Below are 20,005 nucleotides of genomic sequence, written 5' to 3'. Positions count from 1 at the left end.
CTATGTCCCTCTAGCAATGTGCCCTTGGGATCTTGAGTCACTAAAATATCCCTTTATATATAAGGTATCATTGAATCTTTTATGTGAATGATACTGTCATTAAGTTCAACTTATACATGTAAAAATTCCAATATACATTAATATGATACATTTTATTAAAGTGGTTTTAGAGATGTCATTAACTTTTGCCAATATGTCAAAAAATATTACAGTAATTATACAGTATCCATAAATTGTGTGTGTGTGTGTGTGTGTGTGTGTGTGTGTGTGTGTGTAATATCCTAATTTGAGGCTGCCAGTTCACTTGCTGAGAAATTAGCATATTTTTTACTATGTAGATTAGTTTTCTCAAGGATATCTCTCAGTTTTTTATAAATCAAAGTCCTGAATATTTAAAAATATGATGAGAATTGGAGAGATTTTTTATTAAATTATTTTACTTTTGTACATACACATTTACATTATTATACATACACACAATAGATTACCTATGACAAGAAGATCCATGACACAAACAGGAATTATGGAATTGTATAAATGTTACATTCTTAGTGCTTTAGCTCTTTGTATTTTACAACCTTGAAGAAGACATCTTTCCTATCTTGGTGCATCTAAATTTCTGAATGTAAATCAGTCTCCATCACATATTTTCATTATCAACTTAGAACACTTATCTATACCTAAAAACCTCTTAACTCCTAAATGATTAAGCTTCATTGTAAAACTAAGCTACCTGGTCTTCAACTCCATCAGAGTCTTGAGAAGGAAAAACTTGATTATCTGAGTATGCCGGGAGTGCGGGTTAGTAGCTTTCCAAATGAGAAGATGGAAAGAATTTTTTTAAATGAGGGCTTGTATACATATTGTATAAGAATAAAATGAATGCATCATTGATCTAAGTATTAAATAAAATTTAACAAGGTTATTTAGCAAGCTAATATTTACATTCCAGTATCATTCAAAAGTGACATGTTGTTGGCATTTGTGCATTTGTGATATGTGTGTGAGTATGATATATGTGTGTATGTGTGTATGTGTGTATATGAATGTGGTGCATGTGTATGTGTATGTCTGTGTGTACATGTGTGTGTAAGGTATATGTGTGTGGTATGTGAGTACGTATGTATTTATATAAGTGTGCTTGTGTATGTGAATATGCTTATGTTTGTGGTATGTGTCTAAATGGTGTGTGAGGGTACATATGTATGTTTGTGAGTTTGGTATATGTGTGTCTGTATGTGTGTATATATGTGTGTGCTGTATATGTCTGTGTGTGTTTATATGTATGAAGGTGTTGCATATGTGTCTATATTTATGTGTGTGAGTTAGGAGTGGAGGTTCAGGTAGTTGTGCTCACATTGAGGCTAGAGACAGTTGTTGGGTGTCTTTACTAATCGCTCCCTTATTTCTTTAGATCAGGATAGATGCCTAAACTTGAAGATAAGATGAGATGGATTCCAGGAAGCCCCAGAACTCCTCCTGTCTCCATCCTCTTGGTTGCTGGAGTTACATGCTTGCCTAGGGATCACACTATGCTTGTCATATGAGTCCTGATATGTGAACACCCATCCTTATTTACCACTGAGCCGTCTCTCTATGTCCAAATGTAATACTTTAAAATAAAGGTTTTGCTGCCTGAACAGTCATCCAAATCTCTCTATAACATTGGAGCATCATCTTCAGCCTTCTGGCCCAATATATCTGACAGACATATTTGTGAGGCAGGAACTATTGAGGACTTGCTTACCCTGTCTTGGCAGATTTGGCCATCGACTCTGCCTGCATCCAAGCTTGCCCATTTTTAGGCAGAATTCTGTCTGTGGCAGAAACAAAATCATTTAGCCTAGTGGCTAGTTTGCTGTGTTTGAAGCCATCTCCATAAGGAGAGTCTTTGATGCTCACCATCTTTTTTTATGTAGGCTGGGTGTTGCCAGGAGAGTTTTGGGTAACTGTTGAGGCAGCAAAGTGTCTCTCTAATTTTCTCATTTTGAAAGCTGCTAACCTGTACTTCCAGTTTACTCGAGTAATTAAATTTTATTCCTTCTAAAGTCTCTGACGAGGTTGAAGACCAAACAGTTTACTTTTACAATTAAGCTTAGTTGTTTAGGGGTTAAGATGGTTTTAGGTCCAAATAAATGTTTTAAATTGATAGAGATGAGATATGAAAGATATTGATTTTCATTCAGAATTTTAGACTCACCAAGTTAGAAAAGATGTTTTCTTCAAGGTTGCCAAATACAAATAAACAAAACACTATGAATGTAACATTTATATAATTCTTGATTGGTTCATGGTTCTTCTTGCTGTATGTAGTTTATTTTATATGTGTGTAATGATATAAATGTATATGTAGAAAAGAAATATAATTTAAAATTTGATACAAAATAAAAGAAAGGTTTTGAATTTTCCACGACTAAATTGAGACTATAAAGAATATAGCTTATATCTTTCTGGTATGAAGCTGTAAATGTGTGAGTAAACAGTGAGTATCATTTCATAAGGCCATAGTCCATTAACTGATAGCAATCAACTACGATGTATAGTAGATAATCAAATCCGTTGTGTGGCAAAACTTTTCCTAGGAAGACCTAACACACACATCTACTCAGCCCAGATGGGGAGCTCATGACCTTCCAAGTATAGATAACACCAGAATACAATTTGGCGAACCACTTAGTTTCATTATGGCTAATTACAGGGATATGAGTGAGAGACTACTTACAGGAGCAGAAACGACTCACAGACAGCTGCATCTCCAAGGCATATGCCAGCATGGATGATAACTCACTGAAGCTGGGGAACCTGGAGCGCACATCACAGCCTCAAGGCATAGTCACAGGTTGCAAAGTGTCCTTTCCAAGCGACTCTTTTCTTAACATCGACTAGGCAGCTCTGCTGGTTTCTTCTTCTGACAGGCAGGTCTGGCCTCAAGTGTCTTCCTTTCCACCTGGCTTGGTTAGAGGAACTCTCAGAATTTATTCCTTACTCCGGAAGGGAGGGGGGGCCTAGTGAATCTGGTCAGTTTCAGGGACTTCCTGAAGCTATTTCGAGTTGTTTTACTTCCTATTTAAAGTGTTTCCCTGTGGGATGGAATGTTTCAGTCTCAGGGAAAACTATTACTCATCAACATCTATACTTCAGAGCCCTGCCTCCTGCACAGTGCCTCTCATCACACCAGTCAGCACTCAAAGTAGAATAGAGACAGTAAGAATAATTCTCATGAACATCTCATTCTTATTAGATGACAAATAGGTGAAGTCTTTTAAATTGATGGTCCTGACACAAAAGCAATTGTTAAAGGTTTCAATGGGGGACAGATATTAAATGAATGCCTCTGTTCACCATACCAATGGACTTTTTGCAGGCAAGTAGAATCCAGAGCTGTCTAGATTTTTAAATACAATTTTATTTTGTCTTTGAAAGGAACACTTGAGTATGCAAACAATCATGTTACCCTTGACTACCTTCTGATGTGAGAAAGGATGTAGAAGTTAAAGGCTGAAATGTTAGTGTCAACACAAGTCAGCTGGCTGGAGCAATGCTCCGCGTTTCTATGTTGAGGGGCCGAAGCTGTCCCTGTGCCGCTGTTCTAACACCATAGGTGTGGCTCTGTGTATATAGGGGAATGGATTTTGAAGTCCTCAAACATCAAATAAGATGGTTTGACAGTAGTATTTTGTTTGTATAGATGCCATAATAAAGCACTAAAATGAAGTGAGCTGCCTCAAAGACGTAGTGTCCGGAGGTCAGAAACTGAAAGAAGACTGTGTAGGGTATCTCCTTTTGAATGGTGTTAAGTGCAGAACTTGCTCCAGAACTTTCATCTGGCTGTGCAGATGCCTACATCCCTGTCTTCACACCACCTTTCTGTATGCACACATGCCATTACTGTGTCCACATGTCCCTTGTGAAAAGCGGGCAATTTGTGCTGGACGACAGCCCAATTTTGACTTGAAACCCTCTGTAAAATGTCCATTTCCATTGGCTAGATCTGGGTAGGAGTTTAAAGATTACCGCCTGTATTGACCTTAGCTGGTGCCTTAGTTTGAGCCTATCATAATGTTCTACTTGTAGGTTTCTAGGACCCTCTGGATCCTTCTACTTTGCGATTCTTCCATGCTTCTCTCATCTAGAATCCCAATAGGATGTCCTCCCCTCTGTCCCATTTTCCTGGTAAGTGAAGGCTTTCGTGGGACATGCCCCTTGGGCTAGTATGCAGATATAAGTGAGTATATACATTCTCCACAGTTGAGTGGAGAGTGGGATATGACTTTCTCACGTACTCTGGTGCCTCATATTTGACCATGTCCCCTGGAGGGGGAGACCTGGTGGCACTCAGAGGAAGGACAGCAGGTTACCAAGAAGAGACTTGATACCCTATGAGAATATACAGGGGGAGGAAGTCCCCCTAGGAACAGTCATAGGGGAGGGGAATAAAGGGAAAATGGGAGGGAGGGAAGAATGGGAGGATACAAGGGATGAGATAACCATTGAGATGTAACAAGAATAAATTTTTAAAAATAACATAAAAAAATGTCCATTTCCTAGAAACCTACAAGTAGAACATTATGATAGGCAGATTTGGGCTGTGGGTCTCTACAATGCTCATTCCTTATCCAGAATCCTCATGATGGCGCCTGCCTTCCAAGGCACTGGATGAACTAAGCTACAGTCAAGGACAGCTACAAAGGTGAAACTTCCAACTCCACAGAGCTCTGGGATTCTGCAGATGCCACAAGTAAATTCGGAATAAGTATTGTCAGGAGGCAGGCAGTATGGTACCTCTGTGCTTCTCTATCCTGTCCTGTCCTGTCCCAGTCACCCCCCCCTCCCATTCCCAGCTCCCCATGCCCCACCCCCACCACGTCTCTGTTTCTCTGTCTTTTTCTGTCTCTCTGTATTTCTCTGTCTCTCTCTGTCTCTGTCTGTATCTCTCTCTCTCTCTCTCTCTCTCTTTCTCTCTCTCTCTCTCTCTCTCTCTCTCTCTCTCTCTCTCTCTCTCACACACACACACACACACACACACACAGAGTGTGCATACACACACACAAAAACACATACACAAAAGTGTTAGTTTTTGATGGATGACCTAAATTTTGACACTTCACCACATTTTAGAGAAATTCACTTTTTTTTTTCATTTTCCCAGGACCAATTATCTAGAGCTAATCAAATTACAGTTTCTTAAAGCGTGAGTATTTTTTTTTTATCTCATGGGCTTTAATGTTCATTGGAAACAAATGCCACAATTTGTGCACTGTGATTGCCAAGAACTATCTCTATTTCCAGAAAAAAAAGAGAGTTTGGGTATTTCTATTTTTTCCTTATCTTTTTCCAGGCTTGTCTTGTAAAGTACCCACAGGTGTTAAAATTACTTGGGATGTAGAAAAAAAAAAAAAAGCCAACATACTGTGTGTGCCTCCTGCGTGCAGCTCAAGGGATGGAATTTGCTTAGCAATTAGATGCTTGGCTGTAGAATCAGCTTTGGCACTATCTTGGGTCACACTGGAAATCAGATGTTTGCCTTCGTAGGGTGGCTTGCTACCTGCTACCTAGTTCTCCATCCAAACTGAATTCCACAAAACCCACTCCTTAGTCACTCCACAGATATTGACTCCTAACACAAAGTGCTGAAAAGTTAAGAGTTCAATGACTCCTACATTGTACATTCCACAAACAGAAAAGAAAGTAAAGAAAGAAGGAATTAAGAAATGTCTTCTTTAAATAAAAAAAAAGAAGAAGAAGAAGAAAGAAATTCCTTCTTAATGATTGAAACATCATAACACTCATGGGATTAATTTTATTTTGATAGAAGCCAAAGAACACACTCATCCAAGTAAAAGAACATGATATATTTATTGGTCCTGTGTTTATGCTGAATAAATTCAATATTCAAGTCAAGTAAATGTGCTCTTTCTCTCAGGCCTCTATTTAAACAGTCTGTTCTTTTTCCATCAATGCCTCTCAGGCATCACTTTGAAGCCTCTCAAACATGATGCATCAGAAGAATTCTAAACATTAATGTAACTTAAAAAAAAGCTTTAAAGAGAAAGAACATAAAATTAAAAGAAAATGAAAAAAACATAATTTTATTTAAGAATTTGGAACATTTCTGTTCTATCTCTAGCTTTTCCACACACGCAGCACCATGCCTTCGAAGCCCACTTGCCAGCCAGAGCTTTCTTCGTTGCTCTCATTCCTAAAGATCCTATAGACCATCAATGTAGATTGCTAATACACTTAGTACGTACTCTATGCTGGTCTTCAGGTACAATGGATTCATTTGATGCCTTGTTGTTTTTAAGTGTCTAGAAGGCAGCATTTCACAGCTCTCTCCCCCATTCGCTGACTCTTACATTCATTCTGTCTCCTCTTTTGAAATGTTCGAAGAGCCTTAGTGGTGGCAGCAGCAGTGTGTGGAAGGTTATGATACAGATGTCCCATTAGGAATAACCAATCTTTCTCATATTTTCAGCACTTTAAACTGCTACACTATCTACTGTCTACTCCATAAAGAAGCTTGTCTAACCAAAGTTGAGAACAGCCCATATATATGCAAATAAGCATAAATATTAGAAGGCAATTTAACATGACCTTCTACCTTAGGGCCTATGACTTCTCCTGCCTTGGTTTTTGACCAATGTTAAAGTACCATGAATGAAATTCACTCCCTTGAATAGGCCTCAAACCCAATGAGAAAATGTTTAACTACTCCTTAACAGTCATGCCAAGATGGTGCCAGTGGCTTCATCTTCCTGGAGGCTAGTTCTCAGCATGAAGAGTCCAGTACTGCATAAGACCACTGATATCTTCACTCACCAACAACCTCCATTTCACATTCTGGCACTATGACTGGAGATTGATTTCTCTATGTTCTGTAGTCAAAATATGTGGACTTGTCAATCTTTTCAACACAGACTCTTTTTTTTTAATCCTCTTAGACTCCTCTCCTTAGATATGGTATCTAGTGTTTCCTTTGCACACATTCATTGCTTCCAAGCTGACAGAAGTAGACTGCAAGACAAGTAAAAGAGAAGGAAAGAATGGTCCATATTAAAATCAGGAAACCAGGTTGGCCAACACAAAACAAACTCAATGGTATTTTTTGAAGGTTTTTTGTTTTGTTTTGTTTTGGTTTGGTTTTGGTTTGTTGTTGTTTGGTTTTTGGGGTTTTTTTGTTTTGTTTTGTTTTGTTTTGTTTTTGTCTCATAGTGATTCACATCAACATTTTTTTCTTTTTTCTTTTTTCTTTCTTTTTCTTTACTTTTTATAACCCTACAGGTCCTTTTCTTACATATTATTGTTTCTGATTTTATATTTTTACAATATTTCTGAGCATGTCAATGTCTAAATGTCTAGTTTACATGTATTTCTTGCACTTTTTTTTTTTTTTTGGCTTTTGTTTTTCCTGTTCCTTTGTTTTGTCCTATACATGTTTGTTTGATTTTGTTTTTTTCTTTTCCTTTATAGAGGCCTGTTTGTTTTATAATGAGAGGGATCAAGAGAAGGTATAAATTTAGGTAGGTAGGGAAGTCAAGAAGACCTGGGAGGAATTGGGGAAGATGGAACCATAGTCAGAATACAATGTATGTGGGAAGTCTATTTTTAAAAAATCATGAGAATGACTCACTGAGCCTTGAAATGTTCTGATGATTATGCCAGAGACTGACCTGAACAATATTGAGGAAAGGAGGTGATTTGCTTGAAACTTAACTTAGCTCTTTCATTGTAATTTCAGGAAGGGACGTTTGAAATCTTCTTGAGACAAAAATTGTGCACTGTTATTCTTGAAAATGACCTGGAGGAAGAGTTGGGAACAGGCAGAATTGTGTTGGCTGATGGAGACTATACTGCAGAAAAGTATGAAAGGGACTTGGACAGAAGGAGAGAGAAGAGAAGTGGAGGGAGAGAAATATGAACAGGTTGCACCAGTGCTTGGCAAGGACTATCTTAGGGTGTGATCTCCAGATCTCACTAGTTAGACAGACAGACCAACAGAAAGAGCTTAGACTTGTTCCCAGGGAAAGACAAAAGACAATGTGACATTGCTTAGAATGAGAACTGTGTTTAGAATAACATTCATCATTTATTGCCTATTGACTTTACTTTGCTTCATATTTCCAATATATTAAGAAAATGTTATAAAAGTATTGGTTTAAGGGAAAATTTAAACTTCATTCTCAGACATCTCGCAAAAAGGAAGATTTCCATTTAATAGCTTTTCGTAGAATCTCTGTCTCACTAATAATAGTTTGTTGCAGAAAAATACTTTAATTTGCTGAAATTAACTACACTCTTTCAGTAAGCCTATACATTAATTTTGAAAGCAAATTAATGTCCCCTGAATGGGGAGACCTGGTGGCACTCAGAGGAAGGATAGCAGGCTACAAAGAAGAGACTTGATACCCTATTAGCATATACAGGGGGAGAAAGTGCCCCTCAGTCACAGTCATAGGGGAGGGGAGTAAGGGGAAAATGGAAGAAAGGGAGGAATGGGAGGATACAAGGGATGGGATAACCATTGAGATGTAACATAAATAAATTAATAAAATAAAATTAAAAATTAAAAATTTAAAAAACCAAAAAAATTAAAAAAAGAAAATTTTGGTTGGAATGCAAATCTTTGTGCTCAGTAGCCGTCTAACTGATGTAAACAATCTGGTCTCTACTGAGTTCCATTCTGCAAGACAGATGATTGCCTTGGAATACACAGTTTCTATACATATTTTAGCTGGGGCATTACTTTCATGCTAGTTGTGGTGGTTTTCAATAAGCAAAAACCCAGACTGAAAGGACAAGGGTAAGTGCCTCATTTTCTATACAAACCAATCACATAAGCTGGTTTTACGTTAGGTTGACTAGCATGCAGTGACAGGCTCTTAAATGTCTCTGTCAGACTGTTTGTTTTCTCAGAAACATTGTTTTGAGAAAATCTGGTTTGTCTTATTGATAATAAACTGTATAGTTTGTCAGTAACATATATATATATATATATATATATATATATATGTTATGATAAGTCTCTGAGAATTCCATCTTTGACTAGCTATAGGCAGCCTTCTCACTTCACTCCTACACAGTCCTTATAGGAATAGAATCTACCAGCAACTTGACCTTGGACATTCAGCTTACAGAACAGTAGGAAAATATAATTTTCATGTTCAAGCTGAAATGCCCAAGTCACAAAACCTCCGCAGACTACCAGAGACCAGCCAGATGCAATGTACACATGGCCTTTTTTACTAATCGAGCTCCGGAGCAAGGACTGTTCGTTCCCTAGAGGCTGAGGAATGTAGGTGGCCTTGACTCATTTACAAAGGCAGAAACCACAAGGAAAAATACAGCTGTGGCTGGATTGTGAGTTCATTTTAGTATTGAGGTCTTGTTCCGGTCCATCAGTTTTACCAATATGACTAATGGTTACTTGTATTTTCCTTGTTGACAAGAATATCCCTCCCTTCCACCACTGGGTTACAAAAGCATTTCTCCATAAGTTAGTGGATGTTAGCACATTGGAAAATAGTGAGAAATATGATGTCTTATGAATCAAAACTGTTACTTTTCTGCTATTCATATCAAAGTCTCCACATTTATTAAAAGGCCAATGAATATTAACTATATACATCAAGCATTTATACAAGGCAAATATAATGCATACTAAATTTTCAGGAGGTTTGTAGGTTATCTTTTCTATGGCATGTAGTTAAATTGCATCTGCCATCTCTTTTGCTTTGTTATTGATTTCTATTAAAAGATGCCAAGGGCTGTTTATATAATAAGTTGCCCTATAAACTGCCTTCTCCTCAGACAATGAAATGAGAAATATTCGTTTATAAACAGCCCAGATGCTTTCATGAAGATGTTGCATTTAATGCTGTTGAGAACTTAAGGCAGTTTTCCTTCAACTGTCACACAACATCATATGAATCCAATGCCACCCATATTCTAAGACCAAATCAAAGAGAATGTGATTATTGTCAAAGAAAGTTCTAATAGTAAACCATTTAAACTTTAAATCATTTATTAATCAATAGCTTATATTAAACTCAGAGTAGGATGCAATAGCTAGTTGCCAGTTGAAATTCCATTCCTATAACAGAGATACTATGGAGGCCTGACTTGAATATTTTCTACTCAGTTCTCATGAAATCCAAGTCAGAACTGGTGTACTGCTTAAGCTGAACATTTTATGAGACTTAAAAGACCCTCTATGCAGAGAACCTTGTAACTTAACAAACTCCGCTCGAGAAAAGCAATGGTTTTAGTATCAAGGGCAGAAGAGAAAAACAGTCTTGGTATAAGCAGGCTGCACTCATCTGTGCAAATTACATAGAGCAGTGGACCATGGAGTTCCTCAGCAGCTATTTCATTTAAAATATGTGAAAATCCATTCTTGTTTTCTCTTTGTATGGCCGGACACACTGACAGAAAGCTATGTCATACTCCTGAGACACCATGATGACACATCGTTTCCAAACAGATGTCAAAAACATACTAAACTCTTATTTGTTTTTCAATAATTAGGACTTTTTCAACCACAATGAACTAGATTTTTACTAATAAATTACCAAAAATGTTTTTCTCACTGGACAAGAATAGTTGGAAAGAAGATGTGTATTTATGGATGGTGGGGGTCGTTCTAATGAAAATACCATTGTGGGTTGGAGAAATGGCTCAGCTGTTAAAGGCTATGCTCACAATCAAATATATAAGAAAATACCAACTGTGAATAATTAAATCATAATAAAGGCTAAATGGTCTTTAAGTATATTGATTATAGCATTATTAATTTAACATTCAGAACATAGTAGGAGAAAATAAATGAACATACTGAATGAGCCACTCACCAGCTGATAAAAGCATAGCTACACAGAGCCAACTCACAGACATGCTAAAGAGATGTGACAATATTTACTATGAATTTCTTTCCTGAAGCTGAAATTCTTCCACAAAAGCTCCCAGGAAAACAATTTCTAAGAGTCAAATAAGCACTTTGGGTACGAATAGCAGCTCAGACCATTTGGTGGATCTTTATTCCTTTTCTACATAAAAATAAAAACAAGGAATTTATAGGTTAAGAGATTTTCCCCTAATTATAGAATGACACAATTTCAGAGACTGTTCAAAATATACTTTGAATTGGATCCCTGCTGCTTAACAAGAGGATTATGATTGCTTCTTTTAATTGTAAACCATGAAACAATCTATAAAAACCCAAACCAAAGCAAGTGACACGGGTACATGAGTTAACATACATGTACATCCATGCTATGCTAGTTGACAGGACCTGAAGGCAGTAACAGCCCAGTATTAAAAAGCACACCTACACCCAAACTTCAGTTCCTTATATTCCTCTCTAAAGAAAAATATGAGGAAATTATATGAATGAAAAAAACAATATGAGTGATAACTCTGGAGTACCTTATACTGGTACAAAGTAGGGAAGTAATGACAGCAAATCCACATTTGGCAGATGATAAAGAGCTGGGCTACCCTGGCCTAGGTTAAATATCAAGATCCTATTTCAAAGGAAATTTAAAAGTAAGTAAGTAAGTAAGTAAGTAAGTAAGTAAGTGTAGGAACCAGGCCCGACTTCTGCTGTTTCATGTCCTGTTTCTAGCAGCTTCCATGTCTGTGTTTATCTGTGTTAGCTAGCCATGTTTACTGCTCTGAGAACACGCCCCTCCCTTCCTCAAGACTTTTCCTCCTATGTGCAATCACCTCTTGAGGGATTTCACCTGGGAGGAGCATTCCTGTTTTGCTGCCTATAAGAAGGCTCTTTGGAACTCTGGGAGGAGAATAATAAACCGATGCCCTGGCTGCTGCTGTGGCTGCTGCTCTCTTATCACAAAGGACCCGCTGTGTTAGTGTGTGTGTGTGTGTGTGTGTGTGGTTGTGTGTGTGTGTGTGTGTGTGTGCATGAGTTAAATCCGCAGTCCCTCATCCTCGACTCGGTACCGCGGTCCACAAGTAATTAATATGGCCTGATAAAAAGAACTCTCAAAATTAAACTTGGCACTTGAGACACAAATGAATGAAAGAGAAGAATGAGGAGATATTAAGAAAGACTAGGAGAAAGAGCAATTATTCAAGCCAAAACACCTAAATAACATGGTATCACACTATAACCCAAACTATAAAATGAATAGCGATTGATACCAGTAAGTAATCAAATAATGGATAATGAAATATTCCACTCATGAGAAATGATGACGAATAAATTACATATGGACTACAACCTCAAAGACATGCCGCACATGAATGCCTGCTCCACAAGTAACAGCAGTACCTACTGGCTGCCTTTCAGAGCTTACACGATGAGAAAGTATACATGCCATCTTTGCAATGTATAAGATATCCCACATTTCCTCATCCAGGAATAATCAACATAATAATCAATAAATCATGTTACAACATAGTCTCATCATAGACTGTGAGGAGTGTCCTTGTGAGACCATCTAGATTAGCTTCTTTTTTTAATATAGTTTATTAATTTATCCATATTACATCTCAATTGTTATCCCATCCCTTGTATCCTCCCATTCCTCCCTCCCATTTTCTCCTTACTCCCCTCACCTATGACTGTGACTGAGGGATACCTCTTCCCCCTGTATATGCTCATAGGGTATCAAGTCTCTTCTTAGATTACCTTCTTAAGATGCTATGCCTGGGGTGTGCTTCAATGACAGAAAACTAACACGGCATGCTAAAACCTTGGTTCTAACCACAGTATTGAAAAATGTACCCTGTAGATCTACCCTATTTGATTGGATTTTTTTATTCTTGGTGTTGAATTATCCTACTTTGGGAAATTCAAACAAGTCCACGGAGAGAATTCATTTGAAGAAGTCATGTATGCTCTGTCTTTTCCACTAGTCAGCATACTCAGAAAGTTTTAGGCAGAGTCAAGAAATAGTGACTGCCTTCCCCTTAATGAAGAAAAAAATTAAGAGCACATTGTAAGAAATGAATATAAGTAGGAGGTATTGCTACAACTATTTTTTGGAAAATACAGTCTTCCATGAGTGGAATAAAAAAGAGAGAGAGAGAAGTAGATTTGAAAAGAATTGTGTTTGTCTTAAATGAAAATGATGTAAGCAATTTGGAGGAAGATTTTGTTAAAATGGGAACTTCAGCATACATTAGATAAAATAGCTCAGTAATACAAAGTCCTTGCAAAGGTTGGGGCCACTGTGACCCATCTATGGAATAAACCACCTTTTCTATCTGAAGTGATTCATTTACTATGGCAGAAGAATGGGACTACAAGGTACTGATGCAGATTGATATGAGGTGTGAAGAAAGTAACTACTTTACATCTTTTGCATTTTCATGATGTACAATTAAAAAAATCAGATACAAAGTATGAGAGAAGAGAGCATGAAGGAGTTTGCAGAAGAAAACATCTAAAAGAGACTTGTGAGAATAGGCTCATTGATAGAGTCCTGCAGGGATACTGTAGCAGACAAAAAGTATTTGTCTATGCATAGACATTCATGTTTGAGGAAGTCTCAGAGCTATTCCCATAGAGTGGGGTTAGCAAATATAAATTACCTTCTAGTTCTCCAGCTCAAATTCTTCACATTGGGATTGTATTCCCCTCCTACTCAATTATACAACAAGGTTTACTTCCAATACTTTGAAAATGCCATTGCAGGCTGTTTCGTATAAATAAGTTATACAAGTTAATTGTTAGTTGATCAACTTATGGTCATGTCAATCACTAGTCTACTTATATCACAAGAATATACATCTTAGGTGTAGCAGATAGATATGATTCTATAGAAAGATAAGGAAGGCTAGATAGATAAGGTCTTCAAAAACCTCAGAGACATGCAGAATATGGCATTTAAAAATGTTTTTATAATTTTACAGATTCACTGACAATGAGACAGATTAACTCCTGGCAACACCAAGCCTAACTCAAAGAGGATGATGAGCATGAAAGAACCTCCTTATGGAGATGGCTTCAAATGTGGCAAACAAGTCACTTGGCAAAATGTCCTCATTTCTACCACAGAAAGAACTCTGCCTAAAAAAGGATAAGCTTGGATGTAGGCAGAGTCAGCAGCCAAACTCTGACAACACAGGGTAAGCAAATCCTCAGTAGTTCCTGCCTCACAAATATGTCTGTCAGATATACTGGGCCAGAAAGATGCTCCAACATTATAGAGAGTTTGGGTGACCATTCAGGTAGCAAACTGTCTCTGTCATCTTCTCATTTGGAAAGCTAATAACCTGTACTCCTGGCATACTCAGGTAATCAAGTTTGTTCCTTCCCAAGTATCTGATGGAGTTGAAGACCAGGTAGCTTAGTTTTACAATGAAGCTTAGTTGTTAAGGAATTAAGATGTTTTTAGGGCTAGATAGATGTTTTAAGTTGATAATGACAAGATGTGATGGAGATTGGTTTACATTAAGAAATTTAGATGCACAAAGATAGGAAAGATGTTTTTCTTGAAGGCTGCCAAATACAAATAGCCAAAACACTAAGAATGTAACATTTATTTAATTCCTGATTTTGTCATGGTTCTTCTTGCTATACGTAGTTTATTGTATATATGTGTAACAATGTAAATGTATATGTAAAAAATAAAAATGTTTAATTAAAAAAATGTTTCATGAAAGATGACTGTTTTAAACAAAAGAGTTCCTAGGACACTATTCCTTTCTTCCCTCACCTCTTTATCCATTGAGTCCATCATATGGAATGATGTGGAATGAGGCTGTGCTGAAATTTTTTACTAAATTTGGTGTCACCAAAAGCCTTCACTTACCAGGAAACTGGGACAGAGGGGAAGGCATCCTATTGGGACTCTAAATGAGAGACGCATGGGAGAATAGCAAAATAAAAGGATACAAAGGGTCCTAGAAATCTACAAGTAGAACAATATGATAGGCAGATTTGGGCCCAGGGGGTCCCGCTTAAACTAAGGCACCAGCCAAGGACAATACAGGAGGTAAACTTTAAACCCCTTCCCAGATCTAGCCAATGGTCAGAATATTCTCCACAGTTGAGTGGAGAGTGGGATATGACTTTCTCACGTACTATGGTGCCTCACATTTGACCATGTCCCCTGGAGGGGGAGACCTGGTGGCACTCAGAGGAAGGACAGCAGGTAGCCAAGAAGAGACTTGATACCCTATGAGAATATATAAGGGGAGGTAATCCCCCTCAGGAACAGTCATAGGGGAGGGGAATAATGGGAAAATGGGGGGGGGGGGAATGGGATAAACATTGAGATGTAACAAGAATAAATTAATAAAAAAAAAGAAAAAAATTTTAAAAAATAAATAAATTAATTAATTAATTAAAAAAAAAAAAAACAGCTTGCTTTACAGGACATTGTACTCCTATTGCCTTTTACCTTAGATTGAAATGTGTGCCATAACAACCAAGGGAAGAAAAAGAAAGAAAAATCTAAGGAGTCTTGGAGTCCAGGTACAGCAAAGGCCTGAAAACAAAGTAAGTATAGAGAGTAGAAACGGCGATGCAGGTTAGAGAAATAGAAGCAGCTCCTGTCTCAGTATAACTGTTCTTCTGCTCAGTGTTACCCCAGCTGTGAACAGTGAACTTATGTCCCATAGCTTTGGCTGGTCAGGAAGTCAGGAACAATTTATCACACACAGAAAAAAAGAGAAGGACTAATGCTTAAAGTTGAATCTATAGTACTATGTAATCTAATCTTGAACATATCTTCCCATGACTTCTGCTGTGGTCCTTTCACATGGAACACATCAGTAAGGGCATACCATCTTTGAGGAAGGAAATTGTTGTTGCTGCTGCTGCTGCTGCTGCTGCTGCTGCTGCTGCCTTGTTAAACATTTTTATAGCTTTTCTTCCAATGAGAAAATGAGCCAATTCAAGCCAAATTAAAGTATATAAATTTAGGTGTATTGAGGCAACTCTCAGGCAGGTTCACCCACCTCACATGAACAGGTCAGTGAAGTTGCCATTCAGAAGGTGGGAAGTGTGCAGAGAGAGAGAGAAAATGCAGGCATAGAGACAGAGGAGAGGTGAAAAGCAGAGGGGGTTGGGGGAGGAAGCAACGGTCTCCATTATATGGTGAAGAACCTCTGGGGAACAGGAAGCCCCATCCCTAGACTGGAGAGTTCAGAGTAGAGGGTAGGGTATGCTAGCCATGCCCTGTAACAGGTAGAGACTGAGGCACGCTGGGAGAACCTGGAGGCCAGTTCCACTCTGCCTAAAAAGGCACCTCAGCAGCTTGTCCCAGGTCTGAATCCCAATAATTTTTCATACAATATATTTTGATTGTATTTGTTCCCCTCTTCCAACTCCTCCCATGACCTCCCTACCTCTCTATTTTTCTGCCAACACAACTTCCAATTCTCTCTCTCTCTCTCTCTCTCTCTCTCTCTCTCTCTCAAATAAAAGATCAAAATGAAGCAAAAAGACAAAAAAAAATACCAAAAAGGTATACAAAATGTGGAGTCTCTTTTGTTATTCCTGAGCATTCAGCTTGCTCAGAGTGTATTTGGGATTCTCCATTGGAGTCACTCCATTGGAGAGAAATGATTTGAGGGAAGAAATTGTGTGAGAACATAAAAGCCAGGAGGCTGCGATGATCTGGCCTGTCCTTCCTTTTGATCTTCCATTCTTTGTTCCTTTCTACCCACTTCTTTTTCTTCCTCTCCCTTCAGAAGTTTAGAACTCAGCCCCTGCCGGCACACACCTAAAGGGCTGCATGAGTGAGGTGTGCTGGTGATTTTGTTAACAGAACTTGTTCTCATCAAAACATTTGGGCCCAGGGGTCCCGCTTAAACTAAGGCACCAGCCAAGGACAATACAGGAGGTAAACTTTAAACCCCTTCCCAGATCTAGCCAATGGTCAGAATATTCTCCACAGTTGAGTGGAGAGTGGGATATGACTTTCTCACGTACTCTGGTGCCTCACATTTGACCATGTCCCCTGGAGGGGGAGACCTGGTGGCACTCAGAGGAAGAACAGCAGGTAGCCAAGAAGAGACTTGATACCCTATGAGAATATACAGGGGGAGGTAATCCCCCTCAGGAACAGTCATAGGGGAGGGGAATAATGGGAAAATGGGGGGGGGAGGAATGGGAGGATACAAGGGATGGGATAAACATTGAGATGTAACAAGAATAAATTAATAAAAAAAAAAAAAGAAAAAAAAAAGATGTGGGTCTCCTGACTGTAACACCTCAACTGTTTCCAGTATCCTTGACATGAGGAGAGCATACAGTGGAACCTGTCTGAGCCTCTTCGTTGGGTCCCCTTTAACACAACGTTTTTTGTTTTGTTTTGTTTATCATCAAGACTACTCTAAAAACAAAGAGAGATAAGGATATATATATCAATTGAGCCAGAATAGAAAAATGGTTTAAACAGCTCCTTCCAAATAATCAACCTAAGAACTCTCTGTTTTTACAGGCCATTAAAAATAATTACCTGTTTTAAACGGTGTCTCCAAAAAAGGCACTTTTTTGTTGCTTAATTTGTACACTTCAGTGCTCACAGTTGATTTCAAGTTACACCCCCACCCACCCTACCCCCTACCCCCATCCCCCTCCCCTGCCAAATTGGGCCTCTGAAAAATCAACCTTCTGACTAAAATTCAATGTAAATTAACATTTGCTTGTTTTTTGTTTTTTGTTTTTTTGTTTTTGTTTTTGTTTTTGTTTTCTACCAGCTACTTTCTCTTAGGGATGCCATTAGCACCTTAGCACCCCCAACTCAAATAGCCAGCATGGAAGTTAGCATGATAATTAGCAACTTACATCACCTGCATCAGAACAGTTAGTTCATCTGTCTTCACAGTCCAGCAGCCTCACTCTGGCCACTGTTATCTTTTCTGCCTGTTGCTGGTATTGGCATTTTGTAAAGGCATATTGTGAATAACACATTTGTAGCAATGAGCTGACGAGAGACAATTAAATTGACTAAGTTTAGGGAGTTTTTACTTTTAAGAAATGATGTGTCTGCGTGTCTGTGTGCCTGTGTCTCTGTGTTTCTGTGTGTGTGCTGTCGTACATGTGAGTACAGGTTTCTCAGAAAGCTGGAAAATATATGGGAGCTAGAATTAGGAGTGGTTAAGACCTGCCCAACACAGATTGTGGGAACCCAGCTCGGGTCCTCTGCAAAACAGTATTCTTTTAAACGCTGCGGCATCAATCTAGCCCTCTCAGTATGTTTTTTGTTTTTGTTTTTATTTGAATTTTTGTTTGTGTTTGTACAGATTTATTAAATTAATTATTCACATTACATACCTGTCATGCCCCCTTCCTCCTCTCTTCTAGGTCCCACCCTCCCTCCTTGTTTTCTCTATCTCCCCTTTCCTACTCCTCAAAGAAGGGGAGCCCCCACACCCACCTCCATATCCACCTGCACCCACACCAGCGTACAAGTCACATCAGGAGTGAGCGCATCCTCTTCCCCTGTAGCCTGGCAGGGAAAGTGATGGAAAAGACAACAGAGACCATGACAGAGTCAGTCCCCACCCCCTTACTAGGGAACCCATATGAGGACCCCCTGAACTATCCATTAGCTAGATATGTGTAGGGGGCCTAGGTCTACTCCATGCATGGTCCTTGGTTGGAGCTTCAGTGTCCACACTGAGCCCCCACCTCTGTTGGTCTTCTTGGGGAGCTCCTGTCCCTTCTGAGTCTTTTTATGCCCCACCCCCTCCCCAACTCCCACTCTCTCAACTTCCAACCCCCAGCCCCCATTTCAACAAGAGTTCCTGCTCTCCCCAAAGTTTTTGGCTGTGGGTCTCTACATCTCTTTCCATCAGCCTGCAGTAAGTTTTTGAAGTTGAATTTTGACACTAAGTCTTCAGAAGGCCAATGAAGCAAGAATCGTATGTTCACACATATCCAAAGACTGTTTTAAAGACGCATTGGTCACGTACTCTGGTGCCTCACATTTGACCATGTCCCCTGGAGGGGGAGACCTGGTGGCACTCAGAGGAAGGACAGCAAGTAGCCAAGAAGAGACTTGATACCCTATGAGAATATATAGGGGGACGTAATCCCCCTCAGGAACAGTCATAGGGGAGGGGAATAATGGGAAAATGGGGGGGGGGAGGAATGGGAGGATACAGGGATGGGATAAACATTGAGATGTAACAAGAATAAATTAATAAAAAAAAATAAAGAAAATAACATAAAAAAATAAAAATAAAAAAATAAAGACGCATTGGTAATAAGTTTCAAAACTTCTTAGAAAGTAGCTGCTTCTTATGATACAGAAGCTTCACATAGAATATTCATCCCCTGATGGGTAGGTTGTCAGTTAACTCTGATTATCATAGCATCAGACAATCTTCTGAAATATAAAGTACATTAATGACTGAAGCACTTTAGATGACGCATGGCATAGAATGCTAAACAAATCATGATGAAAGCAATAATTATGATGAGAATCCCCAATTAATCATGGCCGCATGAGCCTCTGTGCTGACTTTGACTTCCTAATGTCCTTGGCCCCTTGGCCAGTGGAGGAAATGTATAGAATCAAGAGATGCAAGACAAAGAATATGTATCCAGGACAAGTGAAAGAGCCACACAATAGGGAGCAAGTGCTGCTGCAGCAAATCAAACCTCTCTAAAAAAACGAAAACAACAAACAAGACAGCTGCTATCTATTTCACTCCTCCTTAATTTCTCATGTGGCATAATTTCACTCATATGTTAACTAGGAAGGTCAAAAGTGTGGTTATAATTGGATTACTTTTGTTTTGTGAACACTTCGTATCAAATAATCAACCAGCACTCCAATTCTTTTCCATTGCCAGCTAAAATCTCAGCAGGCCTCTAAGAAACACACATATTAAATACAGCATAATCCATAAATTTCTATGGATTCAGGCTGTTCATGTCTATGTCCATTTTCTTGTTGAAAATTTTTTAGGAAAAATTATGAATGAATGCTTGTATATACAAAGTATTATAAAAGTTGATGGTTAAAAAATATGCGTTTGATTCTTCTTGCCTAATATAAAATGGGGTCATCTCAACAAAGTA

The sequence above is a fragment of the Acomys russatus genome, chromosome 9 (assembly GCF_903995435.1).
Source record: "Acomys russatus chromosome 9, mAcoRus1.1, whole genome shotgun sequence".
NCBI lineage: Eukaryota > Metazoa > Chordata > Mammalia > Rodentia > Muridae > Acomys > Acomys russatus.
The sequence above is the reverse complement of the archived record's forward strand: the minus strand, read 5'-3'. Positions refer to the sequence as shown.